Genomic DNA, 26,792 nt, shown 5'->3' with positions numbered 1-26,792 from the left:
TGCGCTCTGCAGACAGCCAATCAGTTCCATTGGATAGACCAAGAAAGTGACAACTTTGTTCTCTGTTAATTTTCTTGGTTTTAATTCCTTAACTGAAATCACGGAGCTGTCTGGTATATTCCTTTCTTTAGTACTCTGTTCTTTTTGAACACCATTTCCCATCAGTTCTCAAGAAAGAAAATCAACCCTGTACTGTGTCCTTCCCAGTCTTGCTACTCTTGGGAACCTCCATCGAAAACATTAAGTTAAATCTGCAGAAGATTCCAAATTGTTCTTTCCACTCTTCATTTAGGACTCTTCCCTGAGCTTGGCTTTTTATAGCCAGCAAAGCTCCAGTGTATCATTCATCTAACAACCCTTGACATTCAAGGGCTCAGGGTATCGAAGCTTCTGCTCTAGAAGCTAGAGATTCATCAGTAAAGAAAAGATAACATAATAGATTTTTGAGGAAAAGAAGAGAACGTGTGAATAAATCCAGAGGCTACTGTTGAGAAAAAAGAAGGGGGAGGAGATGGGGATGAAATTGTTGATAGAACTGCCAAGGAAAATCTGTGCAAGAAATGGATCTCAGAGTAAAGGACTTAGAGTACCAGACTAGATGGTTATACTTTTTCTTTCCTTTTTTAAAATTTCTTTTATAATGTCCAATGTATTTGACTTGCTTTAACTTAAAAGTGTCTTTTTAGGAAGACTCGTGAGTATTTAATAAGAAAAAAAAAAAAACCTCAAGTTGGTACACGTTGGTAATAAGAATTTGATCAAAAAACCTCCAGGAGACATTTGACCCAGACCCAGCCCCCAAAGAGACTGGGGCCTTTAGCATTTTGATAACTACAGTTACTTTTATAAATCTTCTCTCTTTCTTCTTGCTGATGCTTTTACTGAACCATTTTTCTGAACCAAAGAAAGCTCTTTGCTTTCTTCCTAGGACCATTTATGTCAGCACAGGTTTCACAGGGGAAGGAAATAAACCAAAGAAAAGACACAAAATTACCTTCTTTTTTTGATATCATACAGAATCAGCAGAATGAAAGAATAGAAATGCATACCTTTAATCCAAGCACTGTGGGAGCCAGCCTGGTCTACATAGAGAGTTCCAGGACAACCAGAGAAAAATAGTAAGACTTAGGGTTGGTGAGATGGCTCATCAATTAAAAACACTGACAGCTCTTCCAAAGGTTCTGAGTTCAATTCCTAGCAAGTACACGGTGGCTCACAGCCATCTGTAATGAGATCTGATGCCCTCTTCTGGTGTGTCTGAAGAGAACGATAGTGTACTCACACAGGATAGATAGATAGATAGATAGATAGATAGATAGATAGATAGATAGATAGATAGATGATAGATAGATAGATAGATAGATAGATAGATAGATAGATAGATAGATAGATCATGAGATTCTATGAAAAACAAAACAAAGGAAAAAATACAAGGATAGAGGAAAGTAATAGAGAGTTGTGCCTATGTCAAAAGATCATCATTCCAAGTCTAGTTAAATCCAACTAAACCTTACCAATTCATCTGTTTTATTCTACACCACAAATTAGCTTCAAAACAGCCCAATTATCAATACTGTCCATCACAGCTGGACTCTCCCTTCAAATGTAGAAATCAAGTCTGATTTCACTGCCAACATTCCCAGGGTGTTGACATATTGAGAAAGGCAAGAAGCCACCGAAGTCATGTGACATTCATGTCCAGCCCCCATTATGGCATTGTCCCAAATTTGATTTGATTTATTGTTTCTTTATCAAACTTTTCATTAGGGAAGTCAAATGGATCTCACGTATAAAGACAAAATTAAGTGATAAGATAACAAAAGATAGATTCAACCCCGTGAAATATATTGAGTAATCGAAAGACATCTCTTTTCCTGAGGTGTGGAAGCAGGACAAAAGGACCATCATTACTTATCTACCGAATTCTTTAGCCCAAATAGATAACAGTGAACATTAAATAGAAGGCAGAAAATGGACACTGAATTAATTTCTTTCATTTGTTAAACTTTAATTTATAAAGACGGTTTGTTTTAAAAAGTATTTTATTTTTATTTGTTTGTTTAGACACACAGAAGGCAGAAGAGGTTTTGGCTCCCTCCTCTTTTCTACTACAGGGGTCTCTGAGATTGAACATGTTCACACTGACCTTTCCTTTCAAGGGTGGCTACTAGGAGACACTGCACTGGATGCTTTTGACAGAGATCTCATGCATGCTTGTCTGCTTTCCCCACAGATCTCTGAAATCTGCTCCAACAGGAACCAAATTCTGACCTCACATCCTACCTACCTACTTGGTCCTCAATGTTGGTCACTTAGTGTGTCTTCCATTGGAATCATCACCAGAATAGTCACGTCCGCCAGCAATTTTTATCTCCTCTTCTGAGCGGTTGGCACTGTTGCCTGTAACATTTATAAAGATGGAAAATTTGGACTCTATGCTTATTTTATACATCAGTAAATTGGGATAGGGAGGATTTACATCATCAGCTTAAGTGTAGTTAGTTAGCAGTAGCAACATGGCTAGCATCTCACCCCAGGCACACATGGCCCCAAACCAATGCTCACAATTAGCATTGCACCCTCTACATCCTCCAGACTCAAAAGCAAAAAGTCTCTTAGAAGGAAGTGGCAGCAAGGCCATTTGTCTCTATTTCCTGCTTGCTGGTTGAAGAGGACACATTCGCATGCATTCACAGGAGCTCCATCTCCCTTCACAGCTCACTCTCCCTTTGCAAACACTAGTGATACTAATGGCACTAATTGCACCTGGATTCTGGTCATGTCCAGAGAGGTGAAACAGGTCAAATGCGGTTTAATGCCTTTTTATATTAGGACCCATAATCTCCTCTTATCAGAGCACTAGACTCTGTTCTTTATTTCCTTAATAGGAGAATTGGTGGGGGAGAAGCAAGCAGCAAACAAACCCATAAGTACGCAGAAAGCTAGGATTGATGGGAAAAGTATACAGAGGAAATGGGGTTTCTCACTGGGCAGACTTTGGCGCAGCTCACATTTATGGTTCGTGGTACCAGGACGATGACCCACAGAACAAGTTAGAAGTGGGTAGCATTGACTTTTCAGCAACTCCGGCTGTGTCTAGCTGTGTTCAAGTCTGGCGTGCAGTGTACACTTGAGGCTGCTTGACTTTGTTCCAGCCCTGGTATGTTTCCAGTCGGCTAGCAGAATGATCCCACGTTTCCTTTGGCATAGGGTATAAGAAGAGCCTGAGTTATAGAAAGCAATTCCATCACAATCTACCCAAGCATCCCTGCACACTATTAGCCATGTTCATGTTGGGTGGAAACAATTAAAAGTCCAGGCTATTATTTACAGCAAATACTGAGCAGAATAACCTTAAGACCCTAGGTTTATTGACAGGGATACTGAAGTGGTGATAGGGATGGGGTGGTGTCGTGCGATGTCGTTTGTGTTTGGTGTGCAGGTGTGCTGATTAAAACCCTACAAGCCAGATACTGGATCCCCTCACTGTAGCCATAGTAAGTGTTCCTTGTAATGCATTTTCAACTACAAAAAAAAAATTGCTTCAGAAAAGAGCATTTAAAAAACTAATTCTACTGAAGCCAACGAAGTGTTGACATGTTGCCTGATGCTGATTTGTTAGAGGGGCTTGTTTTAAGTTATAAAAGTCTAATCCTGGAGGCAAAAATCAGTGGCTTCTCGGTCTAGTGCTCAGGAGAACAGTGTGGCAGTTTGTGTGGCCTGCAGCCTCTCATTAATTCTTCCCCTTGCCCAGCTTCTCCCTCACCTGACAGAATTTCAAAGCTGATCTCAGTCTGGAAACCAGTCTTATGGAGATTGCCTGGTTTGCTGCTATGCCCTGTGAGAGAACCCCGTGGTCTGTACTCTAGAGTGTTGTTCTTCTTCATTATTTGAATTGTGACTATGTAATGTGTCCCTCCAGGGGTTCTGTCACTTGCAGCTTTCCTAAAGTACCTTTTCACTACAAGTTAACTCTGGGAAGAGAAAAAAAAAAAAAAAACAAACAGGTAGCAAATGTTTACAACTTAGCAGAGATATAGCACGAAATAAAAGCTGATTATTCACCTCAAACTAGGCCATCGGCTCCCACAGACAAACCATCAATGCTTGCACTGCCTGCTGCCATCTCACATAAAAGCAGGCGCCTCTTGCGTTCTAAATGGGCACACAGGGAAGCCAAATGCATCGGTCAGTCAAGGGATGAAAGAATGTTCATGAATGAAGGGAGTGGTCAGCACGGAAAGCTGATCACCTCTGAACAGGATAAACAATGTCAAAGGGAGAGCACACAGCAGGCATTGATAGGGAGCAACTCTGTGCCTCAGAGCTGTTTGAGCCATGGCAGTACTTTAGAGGAATCCTCAAGAAATCACATGGAAACAAGGTTTCTCATAGAGTGGTGGAGAGACCTCTCCTTTGTCTTGTTCGCTTGAGTCTACGTGTGTGGATTTACTACAGGCTGTATATACCAACACTCACCTCTAGATACAGGATGGAATGGTCCATGCCTGCTGTATGCTTTGGACATTGTACAGTCTCAGGCCATCAGATTTAAAAAAAAACAAAAAACAAAAAACAAAAATGAAGTAACACATCATAAACGAAGTATTTTAAAGTGAATGATTCTGTGGCATTTAGTATAGTCAGTGTGTGTCTGTGTGTGTGTGTGTGTGTGTGACACACACAGAGAGAGAGAGAGAGAGAGAGAGAGAGAGAGAGAGAGAGAGAGAGAGAGAGAGGAGAGATTGGCTGTCTCCAACCATCATGGAGCGTAACAAATCCAAACTCTGAAAGGGTGAAAGGAAAGCTCACTCACAAGAGTGGACACTCCAGTCCAGAAGCAATCTTCTGAGAATATCCTTTCTTTCTCAGGGGAGGCTTTCTGTTTATAAAAGCTTTTACCTCTTTAGAAGAGCCCTGTCCACACCCATCCATATTAAGGAGGGCAGTTTGTTTCACTCTAGGTTCACAGATTAACATTTTAAATCTCATTCGAAGAAGAAGAGAAGAAGAAGAAGAAGAAGAAGAAGAAGAAGAAGAAGGAGGAGGAGGAGGAGGAGGAGGAGGAGGAGGAGGAGGAGGAGAAGAAGGAGAAGAAGAAGAAGAAGGCAGCAAACAGCACAAGCATCCTTAAATAGTGTGTTGAAACCACAACCCAGTGTGCCAAACGGTTACATACCATTTATCATCCATTTCTTCTGCTAGGACACCATCCATGAGTTAAAAGCATATACACCCAGATTTCCATCATCTAAACTCTGGGTGTTTATAACACGCTCAACCTGCATTCCAGACCCTCCTTTCATCAAACAGCTATTCGGTGATGTTTTCCGTGGATAGTTCCATTTTAAACTCATGAGCCTATATACTACAGGAATTCACTCTGTGTGTGTGCGTGCGTGTGCGTGTGTGTGCGTGTGCGTGTGTGCGTGTGTGCGTGCGCATGCGTGCGCATGTGTGCGTGTGCGTGTGTGTGTGCGTGTGCGTGTGCGTGTGTGTGTGTGTGTGTGTGTGTGTGTGTGTGTGTGTGTGTGTGTGTGGTGTTAATTCCAGCACACTAGCCTGGTCAATGAAACCATCTCAGATTTCCTCTGAGGCAAAAAGGCAAATACTTTGGTTAATTGGTCCAGTCAGGTCTCGGTTGAGAGAGACATGTTTTCTGGGCCTGCAGTTTAGGATTTCAAGCTGATCTGGCTGACACAGTTCAGATCAGCTTGACCTACCACGGCAGTGGTGATCCTTTGATCTGGAGGCTAGGTTGTAATTTGACCCATTCAGATGGCTTTCCTATAACAGTCAGGCAAGACAAAGCCAAATCAACCCATTTATCTTAATGTGGTTTTCTTTCTTCCTTCCTTTCTTCCTTCCTTCCTTCCTTCCTTCCTTCCTTCCTTTCTTTCTTTCTCTCTCTCTCTCTCTCTCTTTCTTTCTTTCTTTCCTTCTTCCTTCCTCTCCTTTTTTACTTCTTCCCGTCTGTCTGTCTTTCATTCCTTCCTTCTTTCTTCCCTCTCTGCCTTTTTTTCCTTTGAGAAACACAGCTTTGCCTATCCTTTGTTAATGCGTATCTGATGGGCTTTGAAATCCCATCTGGTGTTTAATGTTATTGTACTTTGTTCTCACCAGGGTGAGCCGAATCCTATCTTAAAGGTTCAACAACTATTCAGTCACAGACACCATTCACTGCGCTGTGTCCTTATCAAAGATTTGGATTTACAAAATGCTATGTGGTAACAAAGCCCTCTTAGCAAACTCCCCCGGAAGGCTGGCTCTGTGGCTTCAGACAGGGCTCCTGGTGAGAAGTCTGAGTCTGACAATTGTTGCTTCCCTTTGGATACTCAACAGAACTTTTAACCTTGCGCGGAGAGGGGCAACTTATTTCAATGATATGATTTTATGTGACAAAAAAACACACCTCATTCCCCATTATGAGTCTGGGCATGCAGGATTTTCTTTTTATAAACACCCACGTATTGGCAACGAATGTGCGAACAGAGAAACTTCAATTCGTTGGTTTCATGTGCCAAGGAAGTTGAATCTTAGAGGCTTCTCTCTGAATGGCAAATGTAAGCAGAAAGCCCAGCCTGAAACCAACACCGTGAAACATTATTTTGTTTCAGGGGTTAGGAGGACATTCCTGAGAGAAAGCTGTTTCTGGTATGCTGTAGGAAAACCTTTAAACAGAAAAGCAGACCTGTGTTGAGTATAAGCGGGAGTAGAGGGTCGGGATGGGGGGGGGGGCTTTTTCAGCCACCTTGCCTAAGCTGTCTGAGTCTCAGTAAGGTGACCGCTCTTTTTTTTATTTTACCCCTTGAACAAGATTACTTTTATGCAGTGGTCAGAAGCAACCACTCCTAAAATGCATTCTTGCTTTTATTCTTCAGTGAACAGTTCCGTTTGGGTAAATAATTCCGTCTTTGCATTTGTGTATTCGGAGGTTAGATCAGCTGTGGGTTGTTGTTTTAACAAACTGGAAGCCTGCCAACATTCTCTGGGCAGAGAATGGGGACAGGGAGGCTAACACGTGATCTCTTTTGGATCGGAGACAGAATTTAATCTTTTTGCCTCCCTTCCCCGTCCCCCCTCCAGATTCCAGTCCTTTCTTTCCTTTGGTACACAGTCTCTTTTCATGGAGGTAACTTAAGCTATCTCAAACAGCATGAATTAATAAAGAAGGGCATTTTTAAAGGGGGAGGGGAGGTGGTGTTGGAACATGGGACATTTAGAATTCCTTCTGTGGTACTTAGTTTAAGAGCGTGGTGATTAATGAGTTTATGTTATCTACCAAAGAGCTTCTATCATGCTGAGGATTTGACAAGGGATTTATGGTCTTGAAACCCTGCAATCCATCCTGGGAATCTCAATCTATCAGCCCCACATTCATATCCATAGCACTCAATGACATATCTATAGCTATCTAAAAGCAAGATCATTTTTAAGAGATTATAGACTGCCAAAAGAGAATATTCTTAAAATATAGGGCAGGAAACCATTTGCTCTCCAACTTACTGTTCTAGAAGTGTCTCGCTACCTCTAGCAAGTGTCCCACTGTGAATATCAATCTCTTCTTGGAAGGAAAAGAAGAAAATTCGGAGCGGACAGCAATCCCATGATTTGGCTGGTAGTGCTCAGTGAGTTTTCCTGTCATTTTCTCAGAGCCAAGCTGTCCAAGATGGGCCCGAGGATCGCACAAATCTTCCCTGGGTGAATTGCTCACAGTATGCGGCAACTGAGCAGAGAGAGAAACTCCATGCTTACCTTGGGGAAAATTCACTTGATTCCATGCACAAGGCAAGAGGTCACCAAATAGGCCAGTAGAAAGCTTCATTTTCTCTCAGCAACTGAAAGGGTACATGCTCAACGTGACAGCCACCCCTTCAGTCAGGGAGTGACTGTTATGTCTTTGAGCCTTGAAAAGCACAGGGAGCTATGTTTTGGGAGTTTACCTGTATTTTTCTTTCCATGGCTCTTTTCACAAAATCCTGGCACAATATATCCAGGTATCATGAAGGTGTACATGTGTATTACAGGAAGATGGTGATCAAAATGAGCCCTCTCGATGGGTTGAAGGGTGTTAACTTGCTTTAAAATGTACTAGAAAAATTTATGCCTGAAGTTAGTAAACAAACTGAACTTGGCCTTTCTTTTTAAAAAAAAATAAGAAACAAAAACAAAAACAAGAAAAACCATGATGATGATCATGATGATGATAACATGATTAGATCACAAGAATAGTCACAAAAAACTCACATTCCATTACCCTGAAATCCCCTGGTGAGTGAGGAAAAAAAGAAGCTGAACTTAAAAAAAGCAAAAAATTTTTCCACAGCATTTGAACATAACTGTGTGTTTTATAAACCCTTCTGGCAGGGTGGGGTTAGGGATTGGGGGGAGGCAAACCACTGGTGTTTCCATCATGAGAACCCACTCTAGATTTGCTTTTGTGGGGAGTCATGTTTGTCGAGGTCAGTCATTTGGGCACCTCTGCTATAACTAAACTCCTTTGAGGGGTCAAGAGGGCGGGGCTTTGGAAAGTAAGGATCTCCTGAAGTGACACCTTTTACTGCCAACAGTGTGCCTACCTGGGAGTGCGGACACAAGTCCCCTGTGTTTCAGAGACAGCGCAGGCTTGCTTCTTTGCCACTGCCCTGCTTCTGCCTTGGAGAGAAGCAAAGATTAGAGAAACCCAGCTGAGGGAAGGAATCCCACAGGCCACAGAAGGCGAGTGGTAACAAGCCAGTGTGTGTATTCTGTCTAGCGGTGTCAGGTTTGAAGGGGGTGGAGGAGTCTTGTTACTGCAACAAAAGCTGCCCGTGCAGCAAATGGACTCTCCTCCCCCACCTCCCACAATGAACGGCGCAGAAAATGCCATCTATCAAAATGCTCTTAAAGGCAGTCTCTGATGATACTGGGGGAGGGGTGCGAGTGGTGAAGGGGAGCTTTTTATAACAAGCGTGAGGTGGGAGGAGCCTCTATCCTCTGTCTATGCTGCATCAGGCAGAGCATGAGAGAGCTTTTAGATTAATAGGGTCATACTGAGACTGAACCCCTGTTGAGGCAACTCATTCTCTTCCTGCACCCCTTGTCTAAGACACCTTCAGATGGCCTTTGAGGTCAAGGTGACAAGTGAAGTCCTTTCCTATCGATACTACCAGTCTTGTCTGTTTTTTTTAGTGTCAGAGTTTCTGGCCTCACTGGTTCTTGCTTGTGACCCAAAGTGATATATCATCTTTCATATTCTCACAGGACCCAAGCTATGAAAGGAACAGTGAGCCACTCCAGCTTGAAGCCACATTTTTGTAGTTGACACTAGATTGTATTTCATCTTCAAAGAAATTGTAGAATGTCACTACAACTGTCTCTACACTGTATAATGCCCTTGGCATTTACAATGCTCTAGTGTTTGCTTGGTTTAGTTTGGTTGTTTCTTTCATGTGTGAATGAGTGAGTGTCTGTGTGTGTGTGTGTGTGTGTGCGTGTGTGTGTGCATGTATGTGTGTGTGCATGTATGTGTGTGTGCATGTGCATATGTCATATATGTGTGTGTGTGTGTGTGTGTGTGTGTGTGTGTGTGTGTGTGTTCCCACCTATGTACACACCTTGAGGCCAGAGGTGTGTACAGAGGCCAGGAAGGAAGTGGGTGATTTCCTCTATCTGTGTCTACCTTAGTTTATGAGATAGGGTCTCTCGATGAACCTAAGGCTCTCTCTTATGCATAGTGTGTCTGGCCAGGAGGTTCCCTACATCTGCCAGTGCCCCCTATCCAACCCTAGGACCACACATACTACAGGAATACCTGGCTTTTCCATGCATTGTGAGGATCCAAACACAGGTCCTCTTGCTTTGAGTATCTAGTGTTCCTGTCCACTGAGCTGTATTCACAGCCCAGCTTTTTTCTATCTTAGTAAGTCAGTCCTGCGATTTTTGCTATCTTTTCAAGGAAAGCCTTTGTATTCCTATCACCGTAAAGGGTAAATGCAGTTACATTTGTTACATAATCTTCAGAAAATAAATAGAAACTGTAAAAGGCAAATTACAGAGGTGGCACATGCTTTTTAATCCCAGCATTTGGAAAACAGGGGCAGACAGATTGCTGATTTCCAGGACAGTCTGGTCTACAGAGCAAGATCTAGGACGGCCAGGAAACATGTCTCAAAAAAAAGGGGGGGGGGGGAAGAAAAAGAAAAAGAAAGAAAGAAATGAAAAAAGGAAGGAATAAAATTATCTTTAACTGCTGAGATTTTGTTAGACAAATACTAGAAATAGATCTTCACAGAAAAACTGATGGTTTGCTCTTAGGAAAAACTACAATGAACAGAAACTGACCAAACCCCACAAATTAGAAGAAAGAACTTTACCTGTCCCACTGAGTACTTGGAGGCCTGTCACCACACACATCAACCATTTTCTCAGTAACAGTAAGGAGAAGCATCTTAAGATCAGTCAGTGTCACAACGAGCCAGAGAGGTAACAGAAAATTGTGGGGTTTATTATATATATATTTGTGTGTGTGTGTGTGTGTGTGTGTGAGAGAGAGAGAGAGAGAGAGAGAGAGAGAGATCATGTGCACACTAGTGCAGTGAAATAGGATTTATCTTGACCACCTATCTGGAGGCATTTTCTCAATTTGGCACGTGAGGTGTAGCCTTATTCACTTCATCATAGCACCCTGATTGTGAAAAAATAAAGAAAACAAAATAGAAAATGAATCAAGGCAAGGACTTTGCCTACAGAGCTACGTTCTAAGCCCTAAAGACTAGTTTTAATAACCTAGCAGTACTGGTTTCTCTAAAACACATGCCACATTTCTTAAGAGTCTGAAACATTTTACATAAAGTAGGTGACACATTTTGAGATAAGGTGTGAGAATTTTTCTTTCCGTCCTACTTATTGCCACTCTTACCACATTCATATCTTCTGTTGAGTACAAATTAATTCACTTAATCTTGATGCCAGCTCTTTGAAAAATACATGATGTTGATCTCAAGTACAGAGGAAAGATGCAGGAACAGAAATAGAGAAGAACCACTTTGGTGACTGCAGGGATGGGAAGGAGGTTTAACGCTGTGTTTGGGGTAGAGCATTTCCCAAGTGAAGCAGGTTGGGGGATGCTTTAGTCAGCCTTCCATAGCTGTAACTAAATACCTGAGGTATCCACTGAGAAGGATGAAGGTGTGAGTTTGATTCTGGCTGGTGGTGATTTCAGTCCATGCATACTTGGCCCTATTTCTTTTATACCTGTGGTTAAGCAGTTGTACCATGGTGACAACCTGGAACAGAGGCCTATCTACATCATCATAGCCAGCAAGCAAAGAAGAGAAGACATGAGATAGCCAATAGTGCCTTTGAGGGCATGCTTACACTGACCTAACTTCCTCCCACTTGGCTCCACCTATCACAGGATCTACTTCCACCCAGTACTAAAGCAGGCTAGTGACCAAGTGTCCTACAGCTGGGCATTTGGAGGCCATTTACCCAAACCATAGTAATGTGTGAGGGGAAACCTCCCAAAGCTAATGTTTCCCATCAGCTCTGCAAACATGGAGAACAGCTGTTGAGTGGATGAGAATCTACAGTTTGAAAATAGACCAGCCATGGACTGAACAAAAGCTGTAATCATGCTATAAGACAATAGACCACAAGCAAAGGAAGGAGACACAGTACTGAACCCAAACGAATAAGAGGCATAGAGAGCATATGAGGCCTTTGTGATATATGGAGCCCATAGGACTGGGATATGAGAGAGGAAATAGTGTGTGAATTGGAAATATCCTCCTCCAGAGACTCCAAGGTCAGAATCCCAGACCTTCTGTTGAGGAGACTTACAGACACATGGCTTCGCTGTGTTTTAATTTATATAATATAGATATTAGAATATATAACTAATTTTATACAGTAATAATACATGTATTATGTTATTTATATATTTATATATATAGGCATATGGTCTACTTAAATGATTAAGTTCTATAAAATGTTAAGATTATTATCACATGACTGGTGTAAGTATAGTTTGACATTTACTACAACCAGTTATGTTGCTTTGCCTTAAAGGAATACACAGAAAAAGTAGAGGAATGCAAAATGAACTAAAATTTATAACATCAGAAATAGACTTCAGGGCTGATGAGATGGCTCGATGGTTAAAAAGTGCTCGTTGCACAAACCCAGTGACCTGAATGATAATAAAAATAAATAAATGTTGTTCCACTCTTAAAGTATATTTTAAATGCAGTCACTTAGTCAAATTACCAAGTTAAGTTTAGCTTAATTACAAAGAAATAGAGGCAAACAGTTCAATGCCTGTACCACTCCACGAATGAGCTGCTGTCTCACTGCTTTTGACATCTTGAAAGTGGAGCAATCTTCCAAAGTTTTTCCAAAATAGGTTTTCAAGAATGCTTATAAAATTTTTTAAAAATATTTTAAAAGAATGTTTATACAGGAAAGATTTAGAAAATACACCATCTCCCTCCCATGGGGATAAAGAGAATATTAATCTGTTTTCTATACAAAATTCCCATGATAAAAGACCCAGGGATCGCCACTGTAACACAGCCATGAGGACTGCAGGTACCAGCTGCTCTCTTTGTAGCATCAAAGAAACTCATTGAGGTTTAGGAAACTTGGGAGAATGTTAATACCATGACTATTGTCATTGCTGTGAGTCAAAAAAGGACCTTTTGTATCTGACCTAAGGCCTAATGCTTCTGCTAAGATGACAGGTAGCTTGTAAAGAGCTGTGATGTATTCTATAGAATGTGATAATTCTGAATTAAGTGACATGACATTGTACAATACAATTTAATATTTTATAAATATCTCGTTTTTATAAGAATATTCAGTTATACGGTTATTTAATTCTATGCCCATACTATGATCTTTTTAAAAAATCTGTATCTATAATAAAATAGTAATTAAATTTTATGCTAATAATTATACATACCTAAATGTAGGACACTCAGAACACATCCACTGTCCAGGGTGTGTCAAATAAAAACACGGCAAAATATAAAAAGGACAAATTCCACTTGTCCAAGTGCCACACTCAGATGAGGTCATAGAATCAGAATACATGAGCATTCCGACTCAAGGGCAAGACAGTACCACAAGGAAAACAACAAGAACAAATGGTGAGTTCAAGACAATTATAGCACTGCTGTCTTATTAACTCTGACTGGAACATGAGCACTGCATGGGGTCACATTTTTTAAAGATTATTTAAAGACCCAAATATCTAGTCAGCTGACGGTCCTTCTAAACTTAAGCCATGAGCTCATAAAGCAAACACACAGGACATACTCTCTCACCACTGTGGCCATGGAGGAAGGGAGTCAGAATGCTTCACCACTCCACCCAAGCTTGGCTCTGTTGGGCTAACATGCTTCTTCCCTCTGCCCATTTGTGAATGAATTGTAGACACTGACATCCAAAATAACCTTATGGGGATAATTAAACCTAGCCAGTCTTGGCTACTTTCTCACAGGTCATAATAAAAGGGAGAAATTATATGCCAGACATGGTTGTTTTCCAAAGTGGGAAACACAAAAATGTATGGTGATGACGACGTGTGTCATGCCGGCAACATTTTCCAGAGACGATCAGCCATGGAACTACTGAGAGAGTTCCACTGCCCTGCTGGAGGGAGGTGCCTCCCTCTGCATTTTCCTTCCTCCGTTCTTCTTACTCAGTAATTATCAAGTCCGTTCACCTTGCTGAATAACATGCTACTTGACCTCCCTTTGATGTCGGGAATGGCCAGCTGCTGGAATTACAAGCAATAGAACATGAATGTGAGTGAAAAGGGCAGGGAGAAATTTTTCGTGTTTCAGCCTACTCATGACTGAAGTTTAAGTTCAAAGCCTGACATCTATTTCTGGAGAAGGGAAACCAAACAGACAGTAGATATTTTAACCTGTAGAGCTGGAGACATGGATGGATGGATATAGGCTGACCATTTATTCTAAGATTTTAACACCATCATGCCACAACTAGTATCTAGTGCTCATCTAAGCAAGTCTGCTACAGAGCCACAAAATTGGAAATTAAGCCAGTCAAGAGGGTCTTGAGCATGATGGCTCCTGGACACCCAAGTGGAGGTCTCAGCTCCCTCTGTGTCAAACTTCTGTCCTTTAGGAAGGTTTAAAATGACTAAGATGGGACCCATGTAGAATTGCTGGCCTTGGTTGTAAAAATGAAGTTGTTTGAAGTTTCCCAAAAAAGACATGAATTTCTATCTTCATACTTAGAATGATAAAATATTCAAGGACTGCAGTCTACTGCAAAATGCCTAAGTGACCAAGCTTTGAGAAGTGAGCACTCCATGGGCTTCACAGGCAGCAGAACCATCATTCTCAAAGTGGAAGAAAAAGACAGACAGGGGTTCTTCATTTACCTAGATTTTTTTTCTAAAGTAAAAGGAGGACCTGTATTCTATTTCTCAGTAAGGAATACTTTGGACACCTAGGAATTTGTAGCAAACATCATGTACCCTTTTAGTTTTTAGCGTACATATGAATGGCTTGTATTCCACGAACTAGCCTCACTGGTATTCTTTGAGTTACAATTTAAAATTAATTATGTAGAGTTTATGCCAGAAATCATCTTTGTTTTCCAGCATATTCCAGTCATAAGGAAAGTGGTAGAACAAGGTTTAGAATTACCGGAAGCCAAATCTGGATGTTCTTGCCTTTCTTCCCTTCATTTTCTACCTAATAGCTTTTTCCTGGAAATTAAAATCATCCCCACCAGTGTGTTGCACATCCCCAGGTCTACCACCCAACATAAGAATGCTCAATCACTCTAAATGCAAAACAAAACTTTTAAAACTCAAGAAAACTATTTCTTGGTTGATTGAGACCTTTTGGTCATTTGGGAATCATACAAATAGTCAGAGAACTGTGGATAGCAAGCCCAGTGACAACATGGTGGAAGACTTAAGAAGACTTGGAAGACTTAAGAAGGAATTCCCCCAAGCAATCCCTACAGTGTTTTATATATATATATATATATATATATATATATATATATATATATATATATATGACACTATATATATATATAGTGTCAGACACACCAGCACCAAAAGAGAGCATTGGATCCCATTACAGATGGTTGTGAACCACCATGTGGTTGCTCAGGACCTCTGGAAGAGCAGTCAGTGCTCTTAACCATTGAGCCATCTCACCAGCCCCACTACTTATGGTCTTAAGGGAGGTTTGTTTCTACTGAACACAACACGATGTATGCTTTGCTCCTCCCCTGATCACAAAATGTGCTGCTTCCTTTGTGTTTTGGTTACTCTTACTTCTAAAAGGAAAATGGTAGAAATAAATCATTCATAAGTTTTATACAGAATCTTATTCTGAGTAGCATAAGAAAAATCTTGTCCTATTCAACGCTTTCACAACCAGAGAGTGAATGTTCCATAGTCTATCATGGAAGTCATATAATCTTCCCACCATCTGGCCCGCGATAACTGTCTTGGTTATCAGAGGGATATTATAGTGTACAGACCGAATCAAAAGTGCAAAGATACTGGTGCTGCCAATTTTATAATATATTGTTATAATTTTTAATCTCCTAATATACCTAATTTATTAATTAAATTTTATGTGTAATATTTATGTATAGGAAAACAAGGTGTGTATGCAGGAGAGCTTAAAGAAATGCAAGATAATTCACACATGATAATCTTTAAAATAACACAAATAAATCCAATGACTTCCTCCATACACTGTAGATGACCTGGTATCCTCCTGACACAAACATACACACAAGGTATAAGTGGGGAAATGCAAACAATGCCAGTAAAAGAATAGAAAGAGGTCCAGAAGTTTCCAAGCCATGTACTTCTTTATAATCAAAATGGAATCTTTATGACACTATAACTGATTTGTCAAAATAGAAGAAGAGAAGCCCTCTTCCTCCTGAAATGGGAATTGTTCTGGGAAAAACAGAGGTTGAAGAAAAACATCCAAGCTGTTGGGAAGTGTGTCAGACAAGACATCAAGATCATTCGTCAACAAAGACACAATAGTCACAGTGTTTATGCCCAGTGATGGTTGCTTGAATTTGACTATGGAGACTCATGAAGTTCTGACTGCTGGATTTGTTCACAAAGGTCATGCTATAGGTGATTGCCCGGAGTCTGCTTTAAGGTTGTGAAAGAAGCCCGCAAGTATCTTTGGACACTGTACAAAGGCAAGAAGGAAAGACCAAGATTATGAAAGCATAAATTTTGACAATAAAAACAGTAATAAATTTTATGCTCTATAAAAAAGTAGCCATCTCTATGCTTGCATAAGTTACATACATACTTTCAGAAGACAAGAACATGACTCTTTATTTCTCTGGCCTTGGTCTCTTTGTAGATAGTGATGCTTACTTAGGTAGCGAGGCCAACAGGTAGAACAGATGGATTAAGGGAACCACAGAGGAAAATATCGCCCAATAACTATTTTATTAGACTCCATGAAATTACTTATTCTTTTGTACATTTAAAAGCATTTTTGAACTGCATTTTCACCCATTTGTAGGTCAAGTCTCTCCTCCCCAGGTACTTATCCACTTAACACTGAAGCTGAGGTTTCAACTGCATTATAGCAAAGCACCCAGACACTAGGGCCTTACGTAAGATAACAGTATTTCTCCTACAATTAAAGTAAGTGTAGCGGTCAATTGCCCAGCGTTGTCAGCAAGCTCCACTGTGATTTTTGATGACGTCAGCTCCTTCCTGTCATCTCCACCCCAATTCCAGGATATCACTCTTCTGCCAAGGTCACAAGTTGGCTTCTAAAATCCAGACATCACGTCTAAATCCCATACAGCAGAAAAGGAGGCCAAGTCAATTCTCTTTTTAAAATAAAAGTCCTGAACATAACTCTTTATTTCTACTAACCCTTTCCAACCATCATGTACCTACAAAGCCACTCCTAACATGGGGCAACAGTATAGGAACTGGTGTTGTAGTTGTCCCCTGGCCCTCCTCTGCAAAGTCAGGGTTCTATGACTGGGGAAGCACATTGGTAAGAAAATTAACAGTCTCTCTACCACAATCAGTCAGGGGAAAAATCTTAGCATGTCCTGGCAGAATAATTCAAGCATGACTTATGCCCAAATTAATTATCCATCCACTGTCATCAGCAAAGATCCGCAGGCATCTGTCATCCCACAGGCTCTGCTGACTAGTTTATAGTGAGGCTTGACCGAAAGCTGAAACTAGGAAGCTTTGGAGTCACCCTTCACAGCAAGACATCATCTGTCTGCATTAGAAGCTCATGTGTGGGATTAGGTGTCAGCACCAAGTACAGGGCTCCACACCCCTGCTGTGGCTATAATGCACTTTAAGCCTAAAATAGAATCACTGTGGCTTTCTCCTGGCAGTCCCTTGCCCCTGTGGGAAACCTTCTGGCCTCCTGGCCAGTCTCCAGAGAGATTCCTGTCCATCTGCCTGAGAGGAGACACATTCTAGGCTTGACGCCCACATTCTCACCTGCTGCTCAGACAGTGGAGGGCCGTGCCTATTTGGGTCAGTCCTTCTGAGTGATTATTTCATTACCTTAGGTACGTATACTCGAGTATCCCTAACATGCCAACTGTGAGCATCACATGTTTGGATAGAGCTCAACCAGTAAACACAGTGAAGGATGCTGAGGAAAAGACGATGAAATCTGAGATAAAAGTTAGACTGGAGTTTTTCTTGGCTCTAGAGGTGACATTCGCAGAGCTCACATGGAACTGACATCTCTATTTTTTTCCTCCTGTGTTGAGTACTGGTTTTGTCATACCCTTATCTTTTCTTGCAAGCTTACTATGAAACTGCATTACAATATTTCCTGGCAACATGCTATAGATGGCCAAAAGAAATGACAAGTATTGTCATGTGAATTGACTGGCAGTGATGTGCATGCATTTAATCCCAATACTCTGGAGACAAAAGCAGATGGATCTCGGAGTTCAAGGCTACCCAGGTCTACAGAGTTAGCTCCAAGATAGCCTGACTACAGAAAAAGACTGTCTCAAGAAGAGGGAGGGAGAGAAGGGGAGGGAGGGAGAGGATGGGAGAGGGGGAGGGGAGGGGAGGGAGAGGGGAGAGAGAGAGAGAGAAGAAAAAAAGTAAAGTAACCAGAGATAAATCAGGAGGCTAAAAAGGATGAGACAAAAGGATCCTGGAAATTTTGTTTTTCCCAGAAATTAGACCATATCAATAACTTGTTTTGTGGAGCAAATCATGAAGACAAATTCAGAACTCCTTGGGTTTTTGTCAAAAGAGAAAGCTTTATTTAATGCAAGGTGGGGATCAGGTTACTTCTACTTGCTACTCACTTAAGACAATCCCTTTCATCTAGAGTAAAATTCACTGCCCTGCTTCTAAGATTTGGCATAACAAATTGCTTTGCATACTGGGAACAAAAGTCACTCAGGCTCTTAGACCAGGAGAGGGACATGGTCTGATCTAACTTTAAACTGTGACACTGTCAAGGGCTGAACAGCTCTACCCCCACCCCCACTCCAATTGCCCAGATAGATACCAGGAGTCAGAGAAGCCAATAAGCAGACTATTTGTGAACTTCCTATGTGACCACAGCTGGAGAAAAGACCCTCTTAGCTGGGAGTAATTTTTCCTGATGAGATTAGATAATTTTTATTCTCTTCCCAATCTGGAAGTCCCCTTGCTTACAAAAGCTATGTACACCCCCATACTGCCAGAGGAATCCATGTGCCAGAGGCCTTGTTTGGCGGTGTCTGGTTTGGTTATCACACAGGAAATTCTGGCAAGTGGTCACACAGTATTTTGTTCTTCCAAGACTTGGTACTTCACAAACTGCAATAAAATTCACTGAGTTTCCATCCAAGGGCTCTTCACTAACCGAAGGAAGAAAGTAATATGAGAGAGTTACCTGGACATGCACCAGATCACAAAGTCAAGAATGTGTACTTTCTAGAACACTGCTACAGAAAGTCTTCAGGCTCAAGGAGAGATCATCTGATGTGCACATGTGAGATGCAGGTTAGATTCACCATCATTCAACACACAGAGACATGTTGGTACTCACTGTCCCTGGCACTATTTTAGGCTGCACAGAGGGAAGAAAGGTAAGAGAAACTGCCTCGAGTCCTAAGAACCCCAAATGACTTATGAGCAATGTGGTTAATGAGAATGAAACTGCCCACATGCTCCCACAGTATCTTACATCAAGCACCAGGGTATGTGAAACACGGGGCCACTGTGATTTGTCTGTGTGACTGATGAGTCCCCACAGCCCCCCTTCCCTGCATCAAAAGCATGGCATGTCTGACACTGAAACACAGAGCCTACAGCATATTCAATAAATATTAACTCAAGGAATAGAGCTAACAACAATAGAGCAAGCTAAAGGAATGTCAAAACGGGGATTGAAAATGCTGTCAAATATAAGCCTGTTGGCTTTCTGGAAATTTACCAAGAGTCAATATTTTTTCATTCTGCTAGTAAAGCATCCCTTCATATTTCTAAGAACCAATTTGGATTTCTTGATAGATGATGAATAGATGGTAGATGATAGATAAATAGAAAGAAAGAAAGAAAGAAAGAAAGAAAGAAAGAAAGAAAGAAAGAAAGAAAGAGAGAAAGAAAGAAGAAAGAAAGGCAGATGATAGATGACAGATAGGTAGATAGACAGATATAGATAGATGTCATCCTAAGTAGAGTAATTCCATGGTATATTACATTTAGGAAACATTCTCTCTCTTCCCTCCGTCTCTATGTCTTTTGCTCCCTACCCCTTCTCTCCAAAACACCATTACACTGTTAAGAAAGTGCCTTTCAGTATTGGAGTTAAACCCATACCCCTGGAAGCCTCGCCTTGACTAGGCTAAGTTTTCTTCCATCAGAACGTCTCAGGGAACACTCATGTCCATTCTAACACACTTTCAGAAATGATTGGTAAAATGTAAGGGTAGGTTACTGCTCCTAAACAGCACAGGAGGAAAAACTAAGGGGGTGGGGAGGCTTTGGGATAGCCTGAGATCAAGCAAAAGGAATGGCCAACAGTTGTCATCATAGTCTGAGACTGAAGCCAAGAGGAGGATGAACTTGAATCTACTCTAGTCTCCAGATCGTTTTACTAGTTCCCAAAGTTGACATCAGGGAATTCAGTCAACAGAACCCCAACTTGAGAGATTCCAAGAAACAATCTGCAGCCTTCAACAGATGAATATGAGAAAGATAATGAGAGACAGGAAGCATCTGTAGTTCAAAAGATGCTGGAATTGTACTTTAATCCTGCCCGTGTTCTGGTTTTATTAGGACCATGATGTGAACGCACTAGCTACATCAAAGGATTTATGAGACTATCAAGTTTTAAGCACTCTCTGGATGTTGATGGTAGTGATCAATTGCTGTTAATCATGGTAGGTGTGGCAATGGTACTGTGGCTATAATTCTGTCAGTCATTATATTTAAGAAAAAATGATGATCCTTTATTTTCAAATTGTATTTAGTTCAGGACTTACCTAAAAACGAATCTTAGGAGGGGATATCAGTAGAAAAATGGAATATAACATGATAAAGGGAAAAAAATCAGTCTTCAATATTTTTTCATGCTTTTTATGTTTTCTTAATTAAAGTTTTTAATTTATTTAATTTTATTTAATCCTTTTTTACAGTCCAGGTTTTATCCCCCTCCTGGTCCACCCTCTGACTGTTCCACATCCTATAACCCCACCCACCTGACATCTGCATGAGGATGTCCTCATCCCTCCACCCCTCACCTCACCAGACCTCCCCACTCCCTGGGACCTCCAGTTTCTTGACGGTTGGGTGCATCTTCTCTGACTGAGTTCAGACCCAGTAGTTCTCTGCTGTGTATGTGTTGAGGCCCTCTCATATCAGCTAGTGTATGCTGCCAGAGCATTGGTGGCCCAGTGTCTGAGAGATCTCAGGGGTCCAGGTTACTTGAGACTGCTGGTTCTCCTACAGAGTCACCCTCTAACTCTGCTTCCTCCAGCTTTTCCCTAATTCTACCACTGGGGTCAGCAGCTTCTGGCCATTAGTTGAGTACAAATATCTCCCTTTGTCTGACTCTTTCAGCTGCTTGTTGAGTTTTTCGGAGGGCAGTCATGTTAGGCCCCTTTTTGTGAGCACACCATAGCCTCAGTAATAGTGTTGGGCCTTGGGGCCTCCTTAAAGTTTATAAAAAGTAGGAGGAATAAAAAAAGGAAGGCGATGACATTGCCACAAACCTAGTGAGTACAGGGTTTTAAAAGCTTCAGAAAGAGAGGTCGAAGGGGCTTGAGACCCCTTATGAACAACAATGCCAAGCAACCAGAGCTTCCAGGGACTAAGCCACTACTTAAAGACTATACATGGACTGACCCTGGATCTGACTTCATAGGAAGCAATGAATATCCTAGTGAGAGCACCAGTGGAAGGGGAAGCCCTGGGTCCTGCTAAGACTGAACGCCCAGTGAACTAAATTGTTGGGGGGAGGGCGGCAATGGGGGGAGGATGGGGAGGGGAACACCCATAAAGAAGGGGAGGGGGAGGGATTAGGGGGATGTTGGCCCGTAAACCGGGAAAGGGAATAACACTCGAAATGTAAATAAGAAATACTCAAGTTAATATAAATAAATAAATAAATAAATAAATAAATAAAGCTTCAGAAAGAACTTTAGGAAGTAAGAAACATGTATGGCATGCTGGCAGGAGCCTGATATAGCAATAAATAAATAAATGTATGGACATAATAGTGGAAGGTACACGCTCATATACACACATGTGCATATATACAGACACATGCACATACATACAAACACACACATGCACATACACCTATACTCATATGCACACACATACGCATATACACTCATATGTGCACACACAAGTAGAGACATACACTCATGGGCATACACACATGCACACATGTACATCCACATTTGTACACACATATTACACACATATAATATATTACAATATATTATATATGTGTATAATATGTTATATATACTATAATGTTATATACTATATATTAAAATAAGGTAGCTTCAGAGGGCTTTTGAAAGAAGGAAACATGATACCAGTTGACAGATGGCTGCTGCACACAGCTCTAATCCCATCATTACAGAAAATAAACCAAAAACATGGTGGTTGGACTTCACCAAAATGGACAATGCTATTCCCCAAATTCTAATGCTGATGCTTTAAAATGCGTTCAGTCTGCTGTGTTACTTTGTTGGAGGTACAGCCTTTAAGAACAGAGATCAGTACAACAGAACTAGTGTCCACCGAAACAGGAAGGGATATCACAGATATCCCCACCCCTAACCCCAGATCACACAAGAGAATATCACCCAAGGCATAGGAGGTACTATGACCTCCAGCCAGGGAAAGACCCTTTAGCATTGACTTCACACATTTTTGTCTAAAGAACTGTGAGAAAATTAATTCCTAATGTTTAAGCAGTTCAGTCACAGTGTGGCCTTTAAGTAAATAATGCAGGTAAAACAGCCATAGTTCCCTTGGGCTTTTCTTGGTGTTTTTTCCAGCACTTGGTATTATGTCCAGCACAGGACTTCTGGAATACTTTTCTTATGTTGGAATTAGACATGGATAAAAAACAATGTCACCATTGATACTGCACAATATTCCTTTACATGATGGGTAGCCATAGGCAGCATGGAGGGGCCATGGTGGAGATTCTAGAAGATAAACTTCATTACAGTCTTAGGACCTAGAAAGACAGTGACGATGTGACAAGAGAGCTGGAGCACCAAGAAGGTAGATTCAATACCATTGGTGGGTAGCCCAGAGAGGGAGAGGACTGAGGGTATGGGGAACTTTTAGGAGATTGATGTAAAAAGGAAAACCTGGAGGAAATTCCATTGGTGCATTGATTCAGACTGGGAAATAGAAATGGAGGTCATGGACCTGACTGATAACAGAGCCACTTGTCACCCTTACATACCTGTCACTGGGCAGCTCAGCAGACGTCAATCTCTAGCATGTTTCCAGTACACATAGCTGCTTCTCTTAAACTGTATCCTTGGATCTTGCTTTCCCACAGCATTCACCGTCTGTTTCTTTAAAGGAGGCCAGAAGTGCTGACTCATCAAGATTTCAGTGGTAATCAGAAAGCTCAGACAATTGCAACCTAATCTTTTTCCCTTGTTACTTTCAACAGCATACGGCCCCACTCACTACAGCTGTTAGACGGAAATGTGTATCATCTACATGAGGACCACTCCAGGATCGCATTTTCCTGGCTAATTTGAAGCTTTCATTTTTTCCTCATTCATCTAGTGTCAGGGGGTCCCCAGGAAGCCCTAATTTGATGCTATCTGAAGGCTTACTAGAATTCACAGAACACTTACAGTCATGGCTATGGTTTCTTACATCAAAAGGACATTAAACCTAGTCAAGAAAAAGAAAAGATTAAAAAGGGTACAGACAGCAGAAACCAGGTCAAAATATCTGTGAAGTCACAAGGACATACTCCTCTAACACCGAGTCCTGACAACACTGTGAAGGGCTGTCTACCAGGAAAGCTCTTTAGAAATCCTGTGTCCAATGTTCTTTACTTGTTACTGGACATAGGCCACCCTCTGCCTAGGTCAGGCAAAGAGAAAAGGCAAGCCTTCAACATAAGCCACACAGCGCTTCTGAATTCAAGCTTTTGAAATGGTGTGCATGACCAGCTCAAGGTGACCTTGCAAACAGGTATTTGGAAACACAGCAACCGCATGCCCCCATGGTCCTGGAAACCCCATCACTGCTCTGTATCATTCAGGGACACCCCGCCATCCCCTCACCCTAGAGATGGCATGTGGTTCCATTTGATACCTCAAAAACATTTACTTTGGTTTAGATAAAAAAAAATAGAAAAGGAGCCCCTTTCTAATTGTCTGAACTGTAACATACCCCAACCATGAATCTGAAATAAAATACAGCCAAGCGTCCACTGTCTTAGTTTGGTTTCTAGTGCTATGATAAAGAGCATTACCAAAAGCAAGCTCAGGAGGAGAGGGCATGTTTGGCTGACAGTCCACTGAGCCCTGTACTACTGAACCCGGGGTCTGGCTTATACCAGTATCACACTTCCCTCCTTCTGGTGACTCTGCAGTCGCTTAGGGATAAGCATGGCAAACCTCCAGCTATTTCTTCATTCTCAGGATTGCTTTTGCTATTTTTCAGAGTATTTCATACTTGTACATGAATTTAAAGCTTTTTTCCCTGTTTTTGTGAAGAACAGCATTGAAATTTTGCATTGAATTTTGGGGATTTTGGGAAGTATAACCGTTTCACAATCCTATTGCTTCTAATCTATGAGTGTTGGGATTAGTATGTCTTCTAGTGCACACCTGAATTTCCCTCTCCAGTGTTTATAGTTTTTACTCTAGAGGACTTTCATGCTCAATTTATGTAAGATTTGTTTCAAAGTTATATAGTGGGTTTAGTGTGTCTTACTGTCTTTTGAGGATAAATGGAATGAGATTTAATTTCAAGCATTTTGGCTATCAGTATATAATAAAGCCGGTGGGGTTTGTGGATCAATTTTGTTTCCTGTCACTTTGCTAAAAGAGTATATTAAACCTAAGCCTTTTCTAGTGGAGTCTCAAAGGTCTTTCACATCATCTGAAAACAAGTGTTCTTTAGTTCCTGCTTTGGTGCTGTATCCATTTTATTTCCTTCTCTTGACATATTGCTCTAGCTAAGATTTCAAGCACTGCATTGAAAAAGTGGATAGAGTAGACACTTAACCTAATCTCAGCAGAAACACATGGAATACTTTGCATTTACCATAATGTCCGAAGTGTTTCTCATCCGTAGCCTTCATTGTGTTGTTTACTAATACCTATTTCTGCCCTGGCCTTTATTATTTGTAGCTACCCAGTGTTTGGGATTTGGCTTGGTCTTCGTTCTCTAAGGCCCTAACTGGGCGTCAGTTTCCTTGGGTATCTGAGTTCTTGCTGAGCTTTTGATGTAGTCACTCAGAGCTATGAGCTTCCCTGATAGAGCTTCCCTTCATGCAGCATATACATTTGTATTCTCACTTCCAAATTTAGTTTTATTTCCTCTGGATTGCCTCAGTTGCTCATTGTCATATGATATTGCTGCTGCCTAGTCGCCATGAGTTTGTGGGTTTTCTACAGCTTGTTGTTTATTTTCTATTGCTTGCCGCTTCTTTCTAGATTTATTCCATGGCAATAAAAGCAATAGTAGACATTATTCAATGTTCCTGAACCTTTTCCTATATGAAACTTGTTTTGTGTCCTAGGTTATGATCTACTTCATGGGTTGCTGAAGAGAACGTGAATGTTGCAGTACTTGGAATGTCCCGTACATGCCACTTGGGTTCATTTGATCTGTGATACCGTGTATAGTATTTATTAAATTGGATTCTCCTACATTTAGAGTACACATATGTAGAATTATGTCCTTCTAATAAACTATTCCATTATAAAATCGTCATTTTTATCTTTTGATTACTTTTGGTTTGAAGTCATTTTGTATTACCATAATACATGCTTGTCTCTTATGTTTGTCTTTGATGGTGAAAAAGTATTTCTTTGAAAGCAGTAACTAGATAGAACCTGGAGTTTTCGTTTGTTTGTTTTTAATTTAATGTGATATTCTACATCTTTTGATTATAGAATTGATACCATTTATATATGAAATTATTATTGATAACTGTATATCAATTCTTACTTTTAATTGATTTTGTGTTTCATGTTTCCCTAGTCCCCCTTTGCTCACTCTTTAGCTACATTTCAAAAGAGTCCTTCAAGTATTTTCTGTAGACATGGTTTAAAGATCATTAATTTCTTCAGCCTGTGTTCAGCCTCAGATAGACTGTCATGGAAAGTTCTCTCTTTCATTTTGACAGGTAGTTTTGCTCGGCATAGTACTCTAGTTTGGCAGCTGTGCTCTTTCAGAATTTGAAATACACTCTTCCAAGTCCTCTAGGTTTTTCAACTTTCTATTTAGAAATCTGGTCTGATTCTCATGGATTTACCTTTATATGTAGCATCCTGGATCTTTCTCATAGCTCTCTATATGCATTCTTGGTTCTATATAGCTTAACTATATTACATAAAGAGGTTTGTTCGTTTGTTTGTTTTTGTTTGTTTGGGTTTTTTTCTTGTTTTCCTGTCTTCCTTGTTTGATATTGTAAATGCCTTTTGTATCTCTTATATCAGGATGGGCACCTGTTTCCTCTGATTTGAGAAAACTTAAGATAGAATTCATTGAACATGTTTTATATGCCTTTAGTACAAAATTTTCTGTGTTCCTGATTTACTGCTTTAGTCTTTTCATTGAGTTCCTTAGATTTTTAATACTCTGCTTGTACTTTCTTTTTAATTTTTATCTTTGTCACTGTCTGAAAGCTTAGATTCTTCTCTGTCCTTAAGCCTCGAGTCTCTCCTTACTCTAATGCATTCTGTCGAAGCTTTCCTTTCAGTTTTGCCTGGGACCCATACATATTTTGTGTTCAGTATTTCTGTTTGGTGTTTTCACTTGTTTCTCTGTCTTTATGGAACCCTGTTTTCACATCCTGTTTCTACTCTCTTATTTATTCATGTGTTTGTTTATACTCTTTTGGAACACATTGAGAAGATCATTGCTGCCCTTCTTCTTTTATTATTCTTGTGAACTCGTGCATAGAACTTCAAATTCACTCTCATTCGAAGCTGTTACTATGAGATTAGTAATTTTTAGAGGGGTCATGTTGCCTTGCATTTTCTCCCCTGATATTTATTGTGTTTTTATATTGGCACTTGTATATCTGGGATTAGTCCCTTGGTTGAGCTATGTT

At 40.8% G+C, this 26,792-nt stretch overlaps 1 long non-coding RNA gene across 1 annotated transcript; it reads right to left on the bottom strand.

Annotated features, from left to right (window-relative positions):
- Positions 1-2,024: 2,024 nt before the first annotated feature.
- LOC102546310 (uncharacterized) lies at positions 2,025-12,994 on the bottom strand. Its single transcript, XR_015642557.1, has 4 exons — positions 12,944-12,994; positions 4,066-4,155; positions 3,012-3,199; positions 2,025-2,400 (listed from the first exon to the last, which is right to left on the bottom strand). It is a non-coding gene; the product is annotated as an uncharacterized LOC102546310 (long non-coding RNA).
- Between the last annotated feature and the right edge of the window lie 13,798 nt (positions 12,995-26,792).

This window comes from Rattus norvegicus, chromosome 18 (genome assembly GCF_021556685.1).
Source record: "Rattus norvegicus strain SHRSP/BbbUtx chromosome 18, alternate assembly SHRSP_T2T, whole genome shotgun sequence".
NCBI classification, from domain to species: Eukaryota; Metazoa; Chordata; class Mammalia; order Rodentia; family Muridae; genus Rattus; species Rattus norvegicus.
Note: the sequence above shows the minus strand (reverse complement) of the source record. Positions and strands in the feature narration are given on the sequence as shown.